The following is a 20718-nucleotide window of genomic DNA, read 5'->3' on the forward strand; positions in this document are numbered from 1 at the left end:
ATTGCGTAGGGCTTGAGAGCCAGGTGGCTCTGTAAGTTGCCTGAACACTTGATGGCACATTCATGGCCCTGGAACCGGTAGTGCCAGTGCTTAGATATTTTGCCAAAGTGCTGGGTGATGGAAATGATAACAATACTTGTGTGATTACCCTGAAACACAGAATCTCAATATTTTTGAATCATTTCCCTCCAGGTCTGAATTCTCTTGAACCTGAAAGGCAGCAGAAGAACTCATTGTGAATACTGGAACTCTGTAATCATTTAAAGACCTCAACAGTGCACTTTCTACATGCTTTTCTCTTTCCAAGCAGACTTTGGAATGAAAAATGTTTAGATTTTAATCTGCCACAAACCACTATAGCTATGTTTCTATGTAATAAATTGCACCAAAACTTAGCAGTAAACAATACTAGACATTTATTATGCTAATTTTGTGTTTCAGGAATACAGTGATAATTTAGTTGGGTCTCTGGGCTCAGGGTGTCTCAAAGGCTGGAGTCAAAATGTCAGCAGGGGCTGTGTTCTCATGTCATGGTGAACCTTGGACAAGCTGTGTAAGTGGTGGTAGCATGTGCTACTAACTTTCTTCTTGGTTTCTCTCAATGAATGAGAAGCAGGTCCAGAGAAGGCTATAAAACAGAACCAGGGCACCTTGAGCAGCAAGAGTGCTGTGGGCCGAGCAGGGGCTGCAGGGGAGTGGGAGTGCAGATTGAAAAATGCAGACCACCAAGGCACTGCTTGTTACTCCAGTTCTGATCCGCTCCTTTACCAGGGGTCTAATCAGGCCTGTGTCTGCCTCCCTCTTGAGTAGACCAGAGGCCCCATCTAAACAGGTTAAACAGCCTTCCTGCAGCGGCTCCCCTCTCCAGGTGGCCGGACGGGAATTCCAGACCAGTGTTGTTTCCCGGGACACTGACACAGCTGCCAAGTTTATTGGTGCTGGGGCTGCCACAGTTGGTGTGGCTGGATCAGGGGCTGGCATTGGAACAGTGTTTGGTAGCTTGATTATTGGCTATGCCAGGAACCCGTCTCTCAAGCAACAGCTCTTCTCCTATGCCATTCTGGGCTTTGCCCTGTCTGAGGCCATGGGGCTCTTCTGTTTGATGGTCGCCTTCCTCATCCTCTTCGCCATGTGAGGCTCCATGGGGCCACCCAGCCGTCCCTGCTGCTTCGACTCCATGCCGGTCCTGGCACTGGAGTGTGCTGAGCTTTACCATTAAACAACAACGTTTCTCTAAAAAAAAAAAAAAACAAAAAACAGAACCAGGGATGTTTTCATAATCAATTCACTGTTAGGAAGTGGGTCACTAGGTCTACTGTACTTTCTTTGGAAAAGGACTGGAGATGTAACTCAGTTGTAGAATTCTTCCATAGTGTGTGCAAAGCCCTGGGTTTGAAGATTTCTAGCACCACACACACACAAGAATCACATTAAACACAAATGCAAGAAGTTGTGTTGTATGTAGCCCATTACATCTTTTGTTGCAGACATTGACATCCCTGAAGGGAGGTTCTCATATATCAAATGATGTCCTGTTTGTTTGTTTGTTTTGCCAACTTGATATGATAGAATTGTCTGAGAAGAAAAACCATAACTTCCCTCAGTGATGGAATATGGGTGTAAGATGAAATAAAATTTTTCCTTCTCATGTTACTTTTGATCATGGTGTTTTAACACAGCAATAGAAATCCTAACTTGTTACATCTAGCACAGCTCTAGGGATGGATCTGACTGGAGCAGGAAGAGAATGGAAAAAAAAAAGACAGACAGTCAGAAACACAGACAGATGGGATTAGGTGATCAGGGCTCTAAGCTGGAGAAACCACAGTACCTGGGAAGCTCAACATATTTATTACATAGAGTTGACCTGAAAGGTAGGGTTATTGCAAACAATTGAACAATGAGGTGGGTTTTGAGGTGTATACTGGGATTAAGGGAACAGGGGTATCTAATCTCATTCAAAACAGTCTATGTAAGGGAGCAGTCATTAGGCTATAAACATCCAGGGTGGGTGGAGAAAGCTATGGTGGATATTTTTGCACCACACACTGTCATCACTCACACATGGACAAGAGGGAAGGTTTTGCCCTGATATTGTAGGTCTGAGGGTCTTTGGCATGGCCTGCTTGTCAATATGCACATTCACTCAAGACTTCACTTAGGGATTTTTTTTTCTGCTTCCTCCATTGACTAATACAAATATGGAAGGGGACCCTACATCAACATAGTCACTCAGTCCTATGGTTTTAAATGTGATCCTATGAAAGTGTCACCTGAGGATAATTTGAGTGTAGATATGTGTCCCAATTGTCAGCCTTGTTGATTCAGCTCCCTGCTCAAATACCTTCTGTAATCTCTGGGTGATCCCTGATTGTGCATGTTGTGTCTGCTTCCTCTCATGTTCAAATTGCAGTTCTGATCTTCCTTCTTGGATGCCATATCCACATTTTTCCTATCTTTTTCTTCATTAGCTACCTTATTTGGTCTTCTATTTTTATTTTTCTTAATTACTAATTTATATTGCTATTTATCTTTGCCCCTTGATAAGTTAGTTCCATGAGGGTCAATAACCCACCCCCAGACACCATTATGAGCAATTTTGTATTTTTCCTAATTATGGTGGAACTTAGATATCTAATGAATGAATAAAATGAAAAACAGGATGATTCATGTAACACCAGTGGGATTGTTGACTTTGAGTGTTGATTTGATACAGATTGCCAACATCTGGGGGGAGAATCTCACCTGAGGAATTTTCTGGATCAAGTAGGCCTGTAGGTATGCTTGTGGGGGATTCTTTTTCCCTCAAAAGGCAGAGTTTCTTTGTGTCACAGCCTTAGCTGTCCTGGAACTTGCTTTGTAGATCAGGACAGCATCCAACTCCCAGAGATCCACCCGCCTCTGCCTCTCTAGTGCTGGGATTAAAGGTGTGCACCACCAGCCTGCCTTTGGGGTATTGTCTTGATTGTTAGTTGCCATTGCCCAGTGTGGGCACCATTCCCTGAGTTGGGAGTCCTAGACTGTATGTGACTAGCTGCTTGAGTTTATGCCTTGAAACCCACATGGTTTGTAACCTGGAGGTGCAAGCAAAAACAGACCTTTAGCTTTTCAATGTTGTGTTTGGTCAGGATATTTTATCACAGCAACAGAAATGCAGCTCACAAAACCAGAAAGAATGAAGTATTTTTCAAAAAGAAAGAGAAAATCCAGTGAAACCCTAGCCCCAAACAGCAAGTGCTAATGTCAACCCCTCCAGGTGGGATTAACTGGACGGAATGGGAGCTTCTCAGGGGATGGCAGAAAAAGCAGTAGATGGGAAAGGAAGCCATGCTTACCACTCATAAAGGTTCTAGAAAAGTCTAAGAATATGGAAGGTTATGAGCAGAGCAAAAGTTGATAGGACAACAAGGTACAAATTGGCTTTTATTGATTTAAGAACTAGAGTTATTGAATAAAAGTTGAGGACACCATGAAAACCCAGGTTGTTTGGTATTGCTCATTAAAAAGAAGAGTGGATTACTTCATTCAGAAAAGTGCTTTAAATATAGAAGAGAATTCCAGCAAATTGAATAGGGCTCTTTCTCTCCTCGCTGTGAAAGGTCACGACAGGACTAATTCTAATGTCCAATTACCAAGCGCAATCAGCACAGCCAAGGAGCATCAACTCAATTTCAGTCGCAGGCATTTGCCTTACCTTTCACTGGCTCTGGAAAGACTAGGCAATTTTCTCATCAAAAAGCTAATTTTAGGAGCAAAATGTCAAGGAAAGATGAAAAAGAGCCCGGCTTTGCAGAGGATGGGAATTCTAAAAATTTGTGCTGCACTTGTAAGCCACCTCTCACATCAGTCACCAGGGAAGCCTCTTTGCAATGTCCTGCTGTGATCCCAGGGCATGTAAAACCAGTCGGGAAGACGGCAAAACATCCACCTCCTTCTATAAAGGCCAATGCAGGAGAACATTCCGTTCCAGTGGGCCCTATATTTTGACCTGACCCAGCGATGATAATGTTACTCACACGTGCATGCACACACGCACATGCGTGCACACCACAAACACACATATACACACTTTTTATTTGTTTGCACAACACAGTGAACAACAGCTGTGGCTGTTTCTGAAGCAATTATACTTCTTTATTAAGAAAAGAAAAAGCTTTATATTTGAAGTCTACATAAGGAGGGGAAAATGGGTTTTCATTCTCTAGGCTGATATTTAAAATAAAAAACTTAAAGCCTGTGCTTGGATAGATCGGAAAAAAAACCATACTGAGTGAGGTAACCCAGACCCAGAAAGACAAATGTAATATGTACTCACTCATAAGTGGCTTTTAGACATAAAGCAAAGAAAAGCCAGCCTACATTCCCAGAAAACCTAAACAACAAAGAGGACTCGAAGAGAGACCTACATGGGTCTATATAGGAAGGAGAAAAAGACAAGATCTCTTGAGTAAATTGGGAGCATGGGGAGAGGGCAGAAGGAGGAAGGAAGGGAAGAGAGGGGAGCAGAGAAAACGTATAGCTCAATAAGAAAACAAACAAAAGAACTAAAGCCTGACACAACCAGGATATCAGGATCTTTTTTTTCCCTTCTCACTTCCCACTGCACAGTAGGAGCCCTCAAACTTTATAGCTCAAGAATAGATAACTCCTACGTCTGTGTCAAGAAAAGATAACTCCTGTGTATAGGTTTCTGTAACGTGACTTAATAGGCTCTTGGTCAGTGTTCTCTGGTGTTTCAGTGACACTCATGCCTGGAACATTCTCTATGAGGCCAATCCACATCCCTCCTGCCACAATCTTATCTTATTGGAGCAGCTTGAAAATTACATAAGTGTTATCCAACCCTTTATATTATTGGAAACCCAGACTTATATTCTAAAGAGCCCAGATAATGGCAATCAAAAGAAAACAACCCTTTGATTTTGAAAGCAGGTGATGTTTATAAAATCCATGTCTTTTCTTTGTGTCGATGATCCTATACCCAGGATCTGGTCACCCAACCACTCACTGACCCTTTGACTTTGAAAATTATTTCTTTACAGGTATATGCATGTGTTTGTGTATGCTTGTGTTGTGCTGGTTTTGAGGGATGGAGTATGGGAAATGATCTGTGGGAAATACTTTGCCTTCTGAGCTCCTCTGAAGTATATCAGGCATTGGTCAGACCTAGGAATTGCTGCAGCTCTTGGTTCTCTGTATTAATCTGTGCAGAAATACAAATTTAAAGTGTGTTAATATTTTCATCTCTTGCAGGAAAGGAAAGTAGCCCTTTGTTAGGAATGTGGCTGGATGTTTTGGCTGATGTTTCAACTGCTATGCAACAAGGCTAAGAGGAAGAAAAGCATATCCCTTTTGGAGGTAAAATTTGCAAGCTTCACATTTCAATTATTAGATATTTTCTTGCAGTATTTGCACTGTTTCATTTGTCGTTTGTTAGGTGATGCAACACCCCTAGCGTTAGACCTTTGCATGATGACACATTATGTACTAGATGAGCTATCCAGGTTCAAAGAGCCAGGGTACCGGGCAGACTGCTGCAAAGTGGTGTCTTCTGGACACAACAGGGATGCTGCGTCAATGAACTCATGGCAGTGTGGATGCCTGAATAGACCTTCACAAGATCAAGCCAGTTAGCAACGCAGAACAGGTTTGTGAAGGGCTCTCCTCATATTAAGGAGATACAGGCAGTCCACAGCTCCTGGGGAAGGGAGAGTTGGTTTTCTTCAGGGATGGGTACACTGGCAGATTGCTGATGTGCCAGTGATTATTCAAAATAGGAGAAGACATGAATTTGAGAGGGAGATGTTTGTGTGAGGAGCTAAGAAATTGTTGGGAATAGTGGTAGATAAGATTAAATGAATTGTATTTGGGTGATGATGATAGCTGCTTCTGCGGGGAGGAATGTGGAGGAATAATACTAAGTCATTTTACCAATTCTTTTCCTGAATTCACATGCCTTTCATGAACTCAAAGAATATTTTGAATACGAAGCATAACAAAAACAGAAACATAATAAAACAATGAAATAGAGTTGATTTTCTTTTTTCTCTAGTATTGAGTGTTTTTTTTTTTTTTTTTAACACTGAGTAAACTCAGACCAAGAGGATATTTCTCAGCATCACTGGGTTCCCTGGCAGATATGAGAGAGGTCCTGGGTGGGTGGCTGCATGGTGCTCTTATTACCTGAATGCTACAGTCCTCCCTAGCCTTGCCATCCTTCTCTCTCTTGGGGAATGCTAATCATGAATCTGCACGTAGATGAAGGCCTTCACCTACTGAGATAAGAAGCTACATAGCTTTGCAGAGGATGTGTGTGAATAAGTTTATGAGGTCAAGAAGGCCAGGGTATATTAGTCTGCTAACTGTTAGTTACTAGTAAGATATGAGAAATGGGGAGAGCCAAGAAAAAGAACAAAGATTACTCCTTATGAAACTTTGCAAAATTTTGTAAATTGGAAGATTTGAACAGCTTATTTTTAATGTGTTATTCCCAGTCAGCAAGTTAAGCTATTCTGAACATGTGAACAGACCTAGACTGTCAGATGTTTCTTCTTGTAGGGAAGGAAGAGTTTGCCAATGAATAAAGAATTCACAGGTTCTTCTTTTTAAATGCTATGATTTGGAAAAGTTTGATGTTTTGGTATGAAGAATCACCATTAAATCTTTGTCAGCATCAGTAAGTCTGTGAGTCTATTAGGAAGACATTGAGTAAATGCCGCAAATAAAAGTTGCAGGATTTTCTTCTCTCTGTGTTTGAAAACACCCATGAAAAATACATTTGAAATAAAATGTTGTGCATCTGGATGGCACATTTTAGTGTCCCAAATGTCTGAATTATATTGCGCTACTTAATCCCTAAGACAGCACCATATGTTTTGGAGGGAGAGAGGTTATGTCATTGTACAGAGAATCACTTGATCAAGGACACTTGAGCAGTAACTGAAAATTCTGAGTTTTCATGAAGTTTTTTTTTCTTTTTAAAAACTGATCCAAATTCTATATTCTCTCCATAACTTTATGGTGATGTTTTGATGATTTTAACTATAAACTCCATTTGTTTACAAAATATTAAATATTTTGTTCAAATAGAGTGTTCATCACTGTTGGGGGAATGTCTGTGGCTGCTCCTGCTAGATCACATGCCTTGAGAGCAGAAATAAAATCTATATGCATCATTCTATAGTCTCTGCTCAGGGAAGTAATAAATTTCTGTGAGAGAGCAGTAATACTGATCTTACGCGGGGTATTTTACAGTACTGCGAGCCCGTGAAGAGAGAGGAATGGTAAAGCATGTTATAGTCTGTTAAGGTTTTTATTTTATCTGCAAAGCCACCATAAAGCATGCACTTTGGATCCACACTCTGTCTCCTTAGAATGAACAATGTCTATGCTTTCAACTTTTGTGCCATTGACCGTTTCCCTTTGGAAATTGCCAAGTCTATTGCTTTTAGCAACCGGCTTGGGTCCTGGTGCTCAATTCCTTCCTTGACTGGCATCATGCTAACACAGGCAGCAAGCAGAGGCTGTTGGGCTTTGAGCAATAGGCAAACTTGTGGGGAGGCAAAACAAAACATCAAATCATATTATCACTGAAGTTAAGGACAGAGAAATGGCGTCCTGCAAGTTGTCATGGTCTGCAGGACATAGCCTAGATTTTTGAAAGTTTGCTCTCATGATGATTTGCTCAAGCTGATGAAATACATTTCATCAGCAGTGGGATGGGGGCTGTGCCAAGTGATGATGCTAATGATTTAACAGTGAGCATACCTGAATGACAGACAGATTCATTGGGGCAGCAGGAGGGGCTTCCAGCAAGACTGTTTTCTATTCTCCTTCAAGGTAAGACTCTCAATAGGGTTTAGTCAGTTCCTTCAACTCTGTATGAGTTTCCTTTGTGTCAGGGGCAAAGTCTCTATTCTCAGGATTGTCTACTGAGGCACAAGCCACTGTGTTAGGGAGAAGACCAGACAGAGACTGAAGTAGAAGGCTGACTAGCATCTGGTTTGTATTGCTGTACCAGAAGCTGAGTCGTTTGTTAAGAAAAGAAGTCTGTTTAGTTCACAGTTTTGAGTCTAAGAGCATGGCTTGGTATCTATTGAAGGTCCTGTGTGGATGGTCTTACAGAGCAGGAGGGTGAAGGAGAGGCAGACAGAAGTCCTTAGAAGAGGCAAACACTGGACCAGTCATGATTTATAATGATTTACTGTCACAGGAACTATAGTAAACAACAGGTTAATGAGACCTCCTCCAGTCTCTCCAGTCTGTTCATGAATGCCTAGCTCCAAAAACAGTACATAGGCCATCAGATTTCAGAGTGCGCTTTGGTTGGGTTAAATCATTCAACCACAGCAAGTAGAACAAAGGCTGGGTGTCCAGGAATCAGGAATGGCCGGCGCAGCTGAGGATCATCATTTCTCCTTGTTTCTGTGAGCACAGAGTGTGTCAAAGCTGTGCCGTGATTCTCTTCATAGCTGGGTTGACTGTTGTTAAATAGGCTTTGACACCTGTCCTGCCTTCTGTGTTCTACCTGCAGTGCTCTCTTAATCTCTGGCTGGGGAGATCAGCAGTTTCATGTTGGTTTACTTCCTCATTGCTTCTATCATAGAACCCAGAGGGACATTGTGGAGGTGACCAAGAATCTGAGTTCCAAAGAAAGAGCACACAAGCTGGATTCAGGGCAAGAATAGAGTCCTGAGGTGAAAGGAGGGCTCGGAGGAGCACAGGTTGCATGAATAGGTTTTATTTTATAGCTAGGCAAGTGGCATGCAATGATTTGATTCTTAAAACATTATTTGGATTAATTAGCATTTTAAAGTCTAGTTTCTTGAGTTCTTTATATATTTTGGAGATCAGACCTTTGTCTGTTGCGGGGTTGGTGAAGATCTTCTCCCAGTCAGTGGGTTGCCTTTTTGTCTTAGTGACAGTGTCCTTTGCTTTACAGAAGCTTCTCAGTTTCAGTAGGTCCCATTTATTCAATGTCGCCCTTAATGTCTGTGCTGCTGGGGTTATACATAGGAAGCGATCTCCTGTGCCCATCTGTTGTAGGGTACCTCCCAATTTCTCTTCTATCAGGTTCAGTGTGTTTGGACTGATATTGAGGTCTTTGATCCATTTGGACTTGAGTTTTGTGCATGGTGATAGATACGGGTCAATTTTCATTCTTCTACAGGTTGACATCCAGTTGTGCCAGCACCATTTGTTGAAGATGCTTTCTTTCTTCCATTGTATACTTTAGATTAACCCAATTAAAAAATGGGCCACTGATCTGAACAGAGAATTCTCAACAGAAGAGGTTCAAATGGCCAAAAGACACTTAAGGTCATGCTCAACCTCCTTAGCGATCAGGGAAATGCAAATCAAAACAACTTTGAGATATCATCTTACACCTGTCAGATTGGCTAAAATCAAAGACACCAATGATAGCCTCTGCTGGAGAGGTTGTGGAGGAAGGGGTACCCTCATCCATTGCTGGTGGGAATGCAAACTTGTGCAACCACTTTGGAAAGCAGTGTTTCGGTTTCTCAGGAAATTTGGGATCAACCTACCCCTGGACCCAGCAATACCACTCTTGGGAATATACCCAAGAGATGCCCGATCATATGACAAGGGCATTTGTTCAACTCTGTTCATAGCAGCATTATTTGTAATAGCCAGAACCTGGAAACAACCTAGATGTCCTTCAATGGAAGAATGGACGAAGAAAGTGTGGAATATATACACATTAGAGTACTACTCAGCGGTAAAAAACAATGACTTCTCAAATTTTGCATGCAAATGGATGGAAATAGAAAATAGTATCCTCAGTGAGGTAACCCAGACCCAAAAAGATGAACAAGGGATATACTCACTCATAATTGGGTTCTAGCCATAAATAAAGGTCAGTGAGTCTATAATTTGTTATCCTAAAGAAGCTAGATAAGAAGGTGAACCCAAAGAAAACATATAGCTATCCTCCTGGGTATGGGAAGTAGACAAGATTGCCAGGCAAAAATCGGGATCTTAAGGGTGGGGTGGGAGGGGGGTAAGGGGAGATGGGGAGAGAAAAGTGAGAAGGGGAGGATGGAGAGAACTTGGGGCAACGGGATGATTGGGATAAAGGAAGGTTGGATAGGGGAGCAGGGAAGCACATATCTTAATTAAGGTAGCCATCTTAGGGTTGGGAAAAGACTTGGACCTAGAGGGGCTTCCAGGTGCCCAAGGCGAGGTCCCCAGTTAGTTCCTTGGGCAGCTGAGGATAGGGAACCTGAAATGACCCTATCCTATAGCAATACTGATGAATATTTTGCATATCACCATAGAACCTTCATCTGGCGATGGATGGAGATAGAGACAGAGACCCACACTGGAGCACTGGACTGAGCTCCCAAAGTCCCAATGAGGAACAGAAGGAGGGAGAACATGAGCAAAGAAGTCAGGACCACAAGGGGTGCACCCACCCACTGAGACAGTGGAGCTGATCTATTGAGAGCTCACCAAGGCCAGCTGGACTGTGACTGAAAAAGCAGGGGATAAAACCTGACTCTCTGAATATGGCGGACAATGAAGGCTGCTGAGAAGCCAAGGACAATGGCACTGGGTTTTGATCCTACTTCATGTCCTGGCTTTGTGGGAGCCTAGCCAGTTTGGATGTTCTCCTTCCTAGACCAGGATGAAGGGGGGAGGACTTTGGACTTTCCACAGGGCAGGGAACCCTGACTGCTCTTCAGACTGGAGAGGGAGGGGAAGTGGAGAGGGGGGAGGGGGAGAGGATTGGGGGAGGGGGAAAGGAGTGGGGGGAGGGGGGAGGAGTGAGAGGCTGGGAGGAGGCGGAAATTTTTTTTCTCAATAAAAAAAAATAAAAAAAACATTATTTGGAACCAATAGTATGCCAACACACTGGGTAACTAGAACATCACTTAACACAGGGTAATTAACATATCCATTACTTTAAACTTTTTATCATTTATTTTATTTTATTTTTTTTTCGAGACAGGGTTTCTCTGTAGTTTTTTGTGCCTGTCCTAGAACTAGCTCTTGTAGACCAGGCTGGCCTCGAACTCACAGAGATCCACCTGCCTCTGCCTCCCGAGTGCTGGGATTAAAGGCGTGCGCCACCACGCCCGGCTATCATTTCTTTATGGTGAGTACCTCATGTTCCTTTCTTCTATTCTGAGGTAAGTAACATACCCTCTTAATTGTATGCTTTCTGAGGCATAACAGAACACTAGGACTTTCCCTGCTATTGAACAATAACTTTGTGCCTTTGTGGTTTGGGGAGCATTTCCATGGAAGAAGAAGGTTGGGATGGATCCCCTTTCAGTTTCCTTTGCCATCTTAGAATTCACCCAATATGTGTCCCATAATACAAAATGTTAATCCCACCAATCAAGAATAAGACCACAGTTTAAAGTCACATTTGAAACAAGCTTTAATTAGATACTGGCCAGGTGAATTGGCTTTGACCAAGTACATCTCTGGGTTTCCAGAAGGTGGCCCCAATCAAGTTTTGCAGTGGCTTGTATTTCCCATCAGGTCCAATCGGAGGCAAGTGTACATTCAGATGTACCTCCAGCCTACATCCAGCAGGGACAAGCATATATCCTGAGTTTTTCCTGCTGTGAACCTCTTGCTCACACGTGACCAAGCACATCTGGTGCAGGTGGGTCAAATAAACTTGTTTAGCTGAGAGAAAACTCAAGGCTTGATACCTCCCATAAACAATAGCCTCCAGAATTTTAGGAACTGTCTGTCCCTGGACAAAGGGGCTTTCAGATCAGAGACAATTTTGTTTCATGGATCTCTAAGGCATAACCATTATAAAGTAAAATTTAACACTGGCCAAAGGGAAGATGGGTCTTTGTGACTGAGATAGTCATGGATTTTAATTTGTCAGTTGTACAATTTCACTGAGTTCTCTCCAGGAAAGCCGTAGGGTATCCTGGGTGAGGAGTGAGTGCTGAGGAGACCAGAAGCTGGTGACTGCACAGGTGGGTAACAACATGGAGGGGCTGCTCTGATGCCATCTGGCATGTTTCTGTGGTGCATCTCAGAAAGGTCTGAACACCTGCTGTGTGACTCCATGGCAGGGAGGGCAGCAATCGCCACCAGGAAACAGCTGAGTGCGAGGAGGGAATGCATCGCTGCAGTATTCTGGCAGCAAGATCTGCGAGAGACAGCCTAGAGGCCAGTGTGGGCAGGATGGTACATGACAGGGTTTACAGCCCTCATTTCTGGTGTTATAAGGTTACAGGCAGTGACCTTGGAAGAGTTCACACTCAATTTAATTTTTATGGTTTCGTGGAATGGGAATTGTTTTCTGCCAGTCAATAAAGCAGTGGGCACCCTGCCGTATAATGGATGTGAATAGACCATTACTGTTTGCTATGGCCCCTTGACTGCAGGACACTCTTATTAGTGGAGATTCTGGAGCTACAGGAATTTTATCAGCCCCAGGGCGAGTTCCTTATCCATGTCAGCATTCCTGTTGCTACATAGAAAGGGTCTGGCTACTTCAAAAAGAAGGAAAGTTCCAAGTCCTTGAAGTTCGCAAGGAAAAGAGCCATCTGAGTGTCCATGAAAGAAGCACCACAGCAAGCAAGCCAAGTGATCAAAACTCCCAGAAAACAGCAACAGGAAACTAGTTGTTAAAAGAAATATTAATGAAGTGTGCTGCGTTTCCAGGGAGAAGTGAATGCTTACAGCAAAATCATTTAGTTAAAAAATATTAGTTAAGGGATAGAAAAATGATCAATCCTCTTTTTCCTATGTGCTATGAAAAAGCAAAAACAAAACCAACAAAAAACAAAATGACCAAGCATCCTGCATTTCCTCAATTCTCAGTTTTGCTGAAGCTGAGCAGACACCCACATGAAAAAGCAGTATATAGATGGAAGCAGAGGTTGGCCTCATTCAGCCACAGAATGGCCTCATTAGACCAGTGTGCTATTGATTTTGAATTCTTCATGAGGGCCAACTAATTGCATAGATGCTTACACTAGAAACAATGAAAAGTGACTGTATCAGGGCTGGACAACAAGGAAGTAGAAAACTGAAGAAGAATTGCTTCCTGGAAGCAGAAGGATCAGAAGTCCAAGGTAGCCTGGTATTTTAGCAGGACTAGATTGAGATAGTTTTTTTTTTCAAGTATGGTAATGGGTACAGTGTGTGTATTTGTGTTCATCTATGTGTGTGTCTCTCTGTATATCTGTGTGTCTGTGTCTCTGTGAGTATGAATCTGTGTCTATGTGTTTCTTTCTCTGTATGTGTGAGTGTATCTGTGTGTGTATCTGTGTGTGTGTATCTGCATGCATCTGTGTTTGTGTGTCTCTGTCTCTGTGTGTTCTCTGTGTGTATATGTGTGTGTGTTTGTGTGTCTCTGTGTGGTCTCTGTGTCTGTTTCTCTCTGTAAGTATGTGTGTGAGCATGTGTCTCTGTGAATCTGTGTTTTTTTCTCTCTCGTATCTCTCTCTTGGTCTGTCTCTGTGTATATGTCTCTGTGTGTCATTGTGTCTGTGTGTCTTGGTGAAGAGAAGAGCTACTCATTTTTTATGCCTGCATTCTAGTTAGTCTCTAAATAGTGATTTTGTCTTAGTGAACACTTCTACTTTTTATATTGCTTTATAGTTGAGACCACACACATAATTTTATTGCTTCTGGGGAATAGGCTGCTAAATGTCTCATGGAACTGACAAGAAAACTAGCAATTAGTTCCCCTCCATGCAATCACATCTCTTTTCCTCCAACCATCTTCCTTCATCTGCTCTGAGATCCCCTTCAGTTTGTCCAACTCTTTGCTCCTTTGGAAGCCTTCATCTTCTCGAATGCTAAAAGGTGCATATTATTTGTTTTGTCCTAGGATACAAGACTCCTTTGCTTCATTCATAAACATAATTTATGCACCTGACACTTAGTGCATATTTATTTAATTGAATGAAGAAAAAGCTAAATGAGAAAAAAAGAAAATTCTGTCAAAAGATAAAATAGAGGCTTCGTGCTCCTGAAGTAAGGCAGAAAATGGAGCTAACCCCTGCTCCAGCACTTCACACATTGCTGCAAAACTGAGAGGCATGTCTCTGAAGAACGAGTCCTAACACTTCAACAGTGAGCCCACAGACTGGGCACACACTGCATGACCACCACAGTTGGTGAGAAAGGCCAAGTTTTTGGTCTTTGATTCTAAACACACACACACACACACACTCTCTCTCTCTCTCTCTCTCTCTCTCACACACACACACACACTCATGCACACACACTCACACACACACACACTCACTTTCTCTCTCTCTCTCTCTCTCTCTCTCACACACACACACACACACACTCATGCACACACACTCACACACACACACACTCACACACACACACTCACACATACACACTTCAGGTTTATTGTATAAATAGAAAGTGCCATTTTTTGCCTGCCCCACAAAATATTTTTAATTGTTATTACTCAGATTCCTGGTAACCCCTTTATGATTTCTATGTGATCTTTTGAAGAAGAAGCTAGGAAACTATGAAACTCTAAGCTTTCTTTCTTTAAAGACAGAGCATTTTACAAGTTTGTCCTTACATTGATGGTATAAATATGCTAGAATTTTTCGTTAAGTCAACTTTATTTTTTACTTTAAATGCCTTTCTCCTTAGGTAATGGGCTCCAAAGAGCCAGTTCATACACTAGGGATAAATACTGATTCCATTGCTAGAGTTGCCACCAACTGCCCATGCCACATAACTGTCAGCCTCATTCAGAGGCCCTACTTCTGTCTCATGCTGTTTCCTCAGTTGTCAGTCCAGGGTCAGTGAGCTCGCATTAGCTTGAGTCAGCTGTTTCCGTGGTAATCCCCATCATGGTCTTGACACCTTAGCTCACACTGCCACTCCTCCCTCCCTGTGACTGGATTCCAGGAGTTTGGCCCAGTTCTTAGCTATGGATCTGTGCACCTGCTTCTATCAGTTACTGTATGAAGGTCCAATGATGACAAGGAGGTCATTAATCTGGTTGGTTTAGGTGCCCTTTCCAATATTGTTTAGATTTGGGGTTATCCTTGTAGTTTCCTGGGAGTTTCCTTAGTGCCTGTTTTTTTTTGTTCGTTTTTTTGTTTTTTGTTTTTTTATTTTTTGCTAATGTCTCAATGGCTTTCTCTTTCAAGGTATCTTTTTTCTTGCTCTCCCTCTTTGTCCTTTACCCAATTCTTCTTGATCTGTCATGTTCTCCTCCCTGCTTCCTTTTTTTTCTCCCTGCTTCCCTACCAACCTTTCCTTTTCCCCATGCTGTCAATTTACAATTTACTAAGGAGATCTTGTCTATTTCCCCTGGGGGTGGGTGAAGGGGGGAATCCATGTAGCTGCACTTCCTTCTAACTGACAGTCCCTTCCTTCTACTTTCCTTCCTTATTTCTTCCTTCTTATTTCCTTCTTTCCTCCCTCCCTTATTCCTTCATTCCTTCCTTTCTCCCTTCCTTCCTTGCACCTTCCTTTTTTTCCCTCCTTCTCTCCCTCCCTTCCTCACTCCCTCTCTTCCTTTCTTACATGTTTCTTTCTTCTTCCTCCCTCCATTCTTCCCTCCCTCCCTTTTTCCCTCCCTCCCACCCACCCTCCCTTTCTTTTTCCTTCCTCCCTCCTTCCTCCCTCCTTTCCTTCCTTCCTTCCTTCCTTCCTTCCTTCCTTCCTTCCTTCCTTCCTTCCTTCTTCCTTCCTCTTTTTCTTCCTTTTCCCTTTCTTCCTTCTCACCCTATGTTTCTCTTCATAACATGCTGAATTTATTATGTACTCTCATTAGAATGGGCAATACAATACATGGAGTATGGCCAACCTACCACGGACCATACCCTTAAAGAACACCAACTCACCCTTCTCCAGAAGCTATCAACTATAAATAGCACCTTAGCTGGGGGATGGGGACTCATAAAACCCTCCCCCTCAATGCTAAAAGTTGACCACGTTGATTTTGTGTAGGTGTGTGCAGGCAACACAGCTGCTATTACTTCATGGAGTGACATGGTCTTATCTTATTTTGCTCTCACTGCCCCCAATCTCTGGCTCTTTTTCTTTCTGCAATGGTCCCTGAGTTATGGGGAGGAATGTGATGTAAATGTCCCATTTATGGCTGAGCACTTTACAGTTATTTATTCTTTGCACTTGGACTAGTTGTGAGGTATGTATCTCATTATTAGTGATTTGAGGCCACTTAATTTATTTAAGGTTATTAAAAAGTAGCTTACCACTTGTTTTTAGTTGTTTTTCTGTTCGTTCAACCACTATTTGTTTTATACTTTTTCCTTGATTGGACATAGGTGTTGGCTAGCTTCAAGTACTATACATGACAGATTCTTAGTTTTCCTTATTCCATCTATTTCTTCAGTGAAACTTCCTTTAATTTGTGCTTGCCGAGTCCTGTGATCCTTCCTCCAGTTGCAGCTTCTCTTTTCTCTGTTGCTTCAAGTTCTACTAAGTCTCCCAAGCTCTTCTGAAAATGTGGTCTTTAACCTTTCGCTTCTTTTCTTGCTTATCCCATGGTAACATTCTGCTCTTCAGGGCCAGATTTCCTAAGTGAGAGACACCTATTGCCACATTGATGAATGCTGACTACGAAGACACTTTAAACACATCTCCACCTCACTGAAAAATCATGAAGCTCCTGAATCTTGAGTACAGAAAGATATGTTGAACATACTTCCATTTCATTTATATTGACTGTTGGTGTTAATATTTCCTTCCTCATCTCTCTCTCAACTTTCAGAGCTGTGACAGGTGCTTTAGCCATCATTGGACAGCTGGGCCATCTCCTCAGCGGTATTTTATCCTTGCATATCAGCTCTGCCTAGGCTCTCAGCACTTCACAGCTACCTATACAGACCTAGTGCTTTTCAGTTTCCCCTGACACCTATTTGAGTTGTCAAGTTTTACAGTTTTAATATTCTGACCCTTAATTGAGTAACTTCTTTAGTATACACAACTATTTTTATTTATTTTCCAGTAATATGTTTGCTACCTTGAAACAGTGTTGTCTTAAATTTCAAAATGCATTGTTATAAACAATTTAAAGATGTGAACAATTAAGAAAATAGTGTGGTCAATGCTTTAATCAAGTGTACTCTTCAAATGGGACCAACTTTACAAATCCAATGTTCACAACTGTCTTTTGTGTATTCATCTTACCGCTTAACATATATTTATAACCATTGGTTTTTCTAGTGCATATTTTTACCTAATTATGATTTAAACACTCATTTTTACTTCTATATGTATGTGTGTATATACATGAAACCCTCTGGTTGAGTAATCTTTTGAAAGGGGATTTCTGGCTATCACTATATTTTTTTTCCATGAACACAATCTGCAACATATGTGAAAATGCTGAAACCATAATGATGGAGACCCAGTTAGAGAAAAATTGGTCTCCTCTGGTAACTCTTAATCTTGACTGCACACTGGGGTCACCTGGGAGCTGTGAAAGCAGTTGAAGCCTGGGTCTCAGCTTCTTAGCTTCTGGTTTAATTGTTCTGGCATGTGTCCAGGGTGTGAGGCACTTTAAATGCTCCCTTGTGATTCTAATGTACAACTAAGATTAAAAACTGCTGTTCTACAAAAGGGCTAAAGCAAAGATTAAGGATCATTGATATTAAAATGCAAGCTATAATTAGAAGCAGTCCCTGGGAGAGAATGATTTCTATTCCCTACAGGCTTTGATATTCACACAACTCCTTTTAGTGTGAAGTCTTAGAAAATAAACAACCAACAAAGCACCCCAGTATGATGAGTATTTTCCAAAGGTTTTGCCATCAGTATATGATGGAGTGATGTGAGAATTTAGCTGCAGGTTTGAAACTCCACTTGGGTCTTTTCTACTTAGATGGTTTCAGGTACAAACATAGGAGATGGCCACACGTTTCTCAAATCATAACCTGAGAGGTTCTTGTTGGGGAGGAAGAAGAGAAGAAAAAGGTGGCTTATCTCTTGATGTGGGAGTGTCATATATCAATCTGTTGATTTCATTGGCTAAGCAATAAAGAAACTGCTAGGCCCATTGGATAGGCCCACCCTTAGGTGGGTGGAGTAAACAGAACAGAATGCCGGGAGGAAGAGGAAGTGAGCTCAGACTCCACAGCTCTTCTCTCCTGAGCAGACGCTTTAGAGAGACGCCATGCTACCCGCTCCAGGGAAGATGCACGCTATGAAGCTCCGACCCAGGATGGACTTAGGCTAGAATCTTCCCGGTAAGACCGGTGCCACAGATTATTAGAGATGGGTTGATTGGGATATCAGAATTAGCCAGTAAGGGCTAGAGCTAAGGGCCAAGCAGTGATTAAATGAATACAGTGTCTGTGTAATTATTTCGGGGCATAAGCTAGCCGGGCAGGCGGCTGGGGTTTTGGGGACATAGCCCCTGCCGCCCCTATTACTACAAATGGCGCCCACGTGATGGACTAAACCCACTTAAAAAACCTGAGAAGGCTTAAAAATAAGGGAGAGAGCGTTTAACACAGATTTTTGCAGTTTGTTGGTGGCGTGCTGTAGAGAGATTTCCTGATTCGGCAACAGCAGCAGAAAAAACGCTGTGTCATTTCAAAGAGTGGCTTCCTGGGGCTGTGCCGCCAGTGCAAACTCTGGCTTTATGTTTGTGTTCCCACTTGGGATCGGAAGGAGAGTGCTCTGAGACCTTGACGACGACTCAGAGCTCCCCGCCTGCTCCTGGGCAGAAGGCAGAATCAGGCTTAGGCAGGCGGAAGAGCATGGCGGATTCCTGCCGCCATTCAGGGACGTGTTTTCAGACTGCGCAGTGCTCTGCATGTCAGATTTGGATGTAACTTGGATGAAAAGAATTTCTGTGCTGCACGCTCAGTCTCAGAATTAAAGTGCTGAGTGCCGCTCCTACCTGGTGATGGAGCTAGCACAAAATGGTACGTCCTCCATTTCGAAATTTTCCTGACTCAGCAGCAGGAACAAACCTGTGTTGTTTTAAAATGCCAGCTTTCTGGGCCATCCTGCCAGGGCAAACTCTGACTGTTTGAGGCAGGAGGGCTGGCTACCGAGAGAGGATTTGAGTGTTGTCTGTTGTAGCTCGCTGGCTGGCAGGGACCTTGAAATGCTATAAACATGGCTACAGCCAGTACCTCAGCCGTGAGGCTGGAAAGCTAAGGAATGGGCTACAGCTAGCCCGCAAAGCCACGCCTTTAGTCCTACTGAGATTGCTTGGCAAATTAAAGACTCATGTGGTCAGAAAAAGAGAGAGAGATACAGTAAAAAGAGAGATTCAAAGACAAAGAAAATTTCTGAATGGTTTAAAGTGTGTTAAAAATATATGCAGACTAAAAGTTAAAATTCTTAAAGTAAACCTCTGTGACTTCAAGGTGTGGTAGCACACGCCTTTAATCCCAGTGCCTAGAAGGCAGAGACAAACAGATCTCTGTGAGTTCAAGGTGTAGTAGTGTACGCCTTTAATCCCAATGCCTGGGAGGCAGAGACAGGAGGATCTCTGAGAGTTCAAAGACAGCCTGGTCTACAGGGTTATTCCAGGTCAAAGATATGCGCTCAAAAAGCAAAAAGTTAACATAGGAATGTCACAGCTTAGATTCTTAAGTGCCTAGTGATTTAAAGGCACAAATCAAAAGTGCTCCTGGATAGTAAAAAATTGTAGATTCACAATAGGACAGATTCAGACCACTAAATGAGTCACACTGTTGGATGAATGTACGTAGGCTTGAGAGAGAGAGAGAGAAGAAAAAGAATATAGAGAATAAAGTTGATGATTAAAAAAAAAAAAGAGGTAAAGTCTTTAAAGAGACAGAGTACAGATAGTTAAGAGATTAAAAGAAATAAAGAAAAATAAGCCGCGTAAAGATGGAAAATTCACAGAGAGTCTGGATTATGTACATTGTGTTTTCTTTAAAATTTTTAACTGTGAAGGAGCTAAGTACAGAGAGACATTTCATTATATGGGCTGCTAAGCTGAACCTACACATATGTTCTAAAGGTATCTTGACTTCGGAATTTGGGTCTAAGGATATGATGCTTTGGAGAGAGTCTTCTTTTGTTTTCACAGAGGATGAGACTCTATGGATTTCTTCTATTCCGATTTGGTATGATGGACCACGTCCTCCTGAAGGTTTGCTGTGAACATCTTCAGAAAATTGCTTTGCTCAACTGCCAACTGAGATGAAACTAGCACACAGGTTATACCATGAAAGACCTAATTAACGACGCCCCCATTCAGCAGGAAGCAGTTTGGAGAGAAAAAACTGCGCCCATGTTCCCAAATATTGTTTATAAATGTTCTTTTACATTTAAAGGGGGAAATAATATAGGTATGAATAATTTGCATTAGTATGGATTTTAAGGTCAATTTTGTCATATGTATATGCATATTTTTGCTATTGATTAAGATATTGTGATTGTGTAGTTCATTAAAAAATGTAATGTATAATTAAGAAATACAGATTAGTGGATAATCGATAATAGTAAAGCTTGTAGTCATTTTAGTTAGATTTTCTAGATATATAGAGACATATTTTAGATAGACATTCTTCATGTCTTTCAAAGATTATAGAATAGGACATTTAATGTTTTAATAACTGAGGACTTTTCATGACAATGAGACACTCTGCTCCTGGCAGCACCAATCTACTTCAAGAGGAAGATGGGCATCGAAGAGGCTCATTATGGAGTTTGATAGCCATTTGGGCAAGAAACTGCTCTTGCCTGGACTATTGCATAAACTGGACACAGAGAACCCGCAGA

General features: G+C 42.1%; 1 pseudogene; it reads left to right on the forward strand.

The window, feature by feature from the left end:
• The first annotated feature begins 652 nt into the window (after positions 1–652).
• LOC142848589 (ATP synthase F(0) complex subunit C1, mitochondrial pseudogene) lies at positions 653–1262 on the forward strand (annotated as a pseudogene).
• Positions 1263–20718: the final 19456 nt, after the last annotated feature.

The sequence above is a fragment of the Microtus pennsylvanicus genome, chromosome 4 (assembly GCF_037038515.1).
Source record: "Microtus pennsylvanicus isolate mMicPen1 chromosome 4, mMicPen1.hap1, whole genome shotgun sequence".
Classification (NCBI taxonomy): domain Eukaryota; kingdom Metazoa; phylum Chordata; class Mammalia; order Rodentia; family Cricetidae; genus Microtus; species Microtus pennsylvanicus.